The sequence below is a fragment of the Brassica oleracea genome, chromosome C1 (genome assembly GCF_000695525.1).
Source record: "Brassica oleracea var. oleracea cultivar TO1000 chromosome C1, BOL, whole genome shotgun sequence".
Taxonomy (NCBI): Eukaryota; Viridiplantae; Streptophyta; class Magnoliopsida; order Brassicales; family Brassicaceae; genus Brassica; species Brassica oleracea.
Genome location: NC_027748.1, coordinates 20,186,570 through 20,189,152, shown reverse-complemented (window position 1 = coordinate 20,189,152; position 2,583 = coordinate 20,186,570).

Genomic DNA, 2,583 nt, shown 5'->3' with positions numbered 1-2,583 from the left:
AGTTTCATTTAATGATATTTTTTTTCAACCAAAATAAATTGTATAGAAATTTGTATTTTCTTAATACATATGCAAAAACCTTAAAAACTAGTTATATTGAAACATAGGGAGTAATAGATTTGATGAGGCTTTTGATGAGATGAGATACTCGATAATCTATCATCCATTATGATATGCAAATAAAAAAATTAATATTTTATAACTGGCATATCATTTGCCTAGTAAGTACATTGGTGTATCATCTATAAAACTGATCGAGAGCTTGTTTCCTCATTCATTCATAATTCTTCTAATCCATTCTACATCGTTTTGTTTTGATAGCTAAGTCAGCTGAAAAAATGAGGGAGGGGGGGGAAGCAAGGAAGATTGAAATGAATATTTTGGTCACGAAGTCCGACAACTCTAGTCTAGTAAGGGATATTGAAGATAAAACTGATCCCAATTTTGACTATTTAGTTGTGTATGTTTAACGGCTAAAAATGGTTTGTGTATCTATATCATCAAAGTACATTTATCATTATGTTCCCTTGAGAAAATAAAACTCCAAAATTAAACTTGTTGGAGTAGAAGGATTTGTTGCCTATAATAAGTGATATGTAATACCATGAAAGCGAGACCAATAAATAGGAAAAGATTAGGTAGTGATTAATTGTAGCTTCAGTAAACAAATATATCAAGCCTCCAAAGAATAATGTTTGGATGTCAAACGGATGATGAGGCCCACGAACCGAGAGAGCAGTCGTGGGATGGCGGTGTCGGTTGAAGGCGTTACAGGTGATATCAAAATGGATAGTCGTTATGGGTTCTGACCTAGGTGGCGGTTCTGGTGTGTAATGAGAATGATGCGTTCTGTGAACGGGATAGTCACTATTATATCCTACAAAAGGGGCCACTTTAAGAATGACAAGAAGATGAAAGAATGTTGTCAGAAAGTCTCGAAGGTAGGCGAGTTCTTATGCTCCTAAGGAGCTTTGATTTGATGGGGATTACATGCAGTCTTGAAAAATGACATAGTTGAGTCGGTGGAATATCTTGTAACATAGGACACCATGGTATATAACTATATATGTCAATGGTAGTGGTGGAGTTAATTTAAGTTGGCATAAGCGTGTTTTCAGGATGGAAACCCCTAATCGTTTTTCCCTTTCTTGAGGTTTTAAGTTTTTTTTTTAACATGTACAGACAGAACTGGTTTTAGAAGTTATATGGCTAAACGCTGAAATAATACTGTGGCCCATATATATATACCTATTATATATTAAAAGAGAACTATTGTAATAAATGCATTCACACTATAATAGACACGTGACAGCCTCACAGCGATTTGAGAATGAGCACGATGATGTGTCACGTGTAGAGAGCTTTTAAGCCAAACTCTACATAAATGTATTCACACTATGTAATTTACGTTTTGTTTTTAAATATAAAAATCACATGTAATGTTCCAATAAAACTCACAATATCTAGATTTTTCGATTCGAATCAAAACGGATAACGAATCGAGAGTCCAGTTATACATATATTATTTTTATTATTTACGGATACCCTGAGAAAAATATTCGTAAATTTTTTATTCGATTCTTTATCTGAACCGAAAAATCCAAATATCCATAACACTACGAAGCAAATCAAATACGAAAATGCAATATCACTTAAAAAAGCAATATTTTAGGAATGTATATTGATTCGATCCGTTATATGCATATATATATATACATATATTTAAATAATTATATATATATATAAGTTATATAATATAGTTTATATGATTTTTACAATACTTGTATGTATTAAACTTATTATATTAGGTATTAGAATTTAAAAAGTTAAATAATAATTTATTTTTAATGAAATGTTATTATTTTTAGATTTTTCATTTATTTTTTTAAAATTTTATTTTATTTACGGATCAAATTGGATATCCGTGAAAATTCTATAAAAATTCAGTTATCCGAGACACCGGATATCCGGGTGGCTACGGATAGAGTCGATACTAATACCTCCAAATACCCGGATACTCGATCCGTTCCCACCATCTATTTACGGATATAATTATTTTCTTTATATGATAGAAAATTCACTAATGTCTAGGCTTATTTTTTTAATTAATTATATTTTAAATTTTTTATATTTCATGTGTTATTCTGAATAAAAATGTTATTTAATATTGATTAACAGTATCTTTATATATTTACCAACCACTTGTAGTATGGCCATAAGCTCTACTCATCGCCGTGATACTTTCTGCTGGAACTACACGAAGAATGGCCAATACACAGTTAAATCTGGATACTGGGTTGCTCAAAATCTGTTGAAGTCAGAAGAGGAAAAAGAAATACTGGAACCAATTATCACTAAACTTCAAGCCTTTGCTTGGAAGTTGAAAGCGCCAAGGAAGATGTGCCATCTTATAACGGGTCAGGTGGCAGTAACGAGGAATCTAGTAAAGCGGAATATGAGGTGCGATAATTATTGTCCAAAGTGTGGAGAAATAGAAGAATCTGTAACTCATGCAATATTTGAATGCCCTCCAGCTCTCCAAGTATGGTCCTTATCAGCAACTCCTACAAGCCCAGGCACATT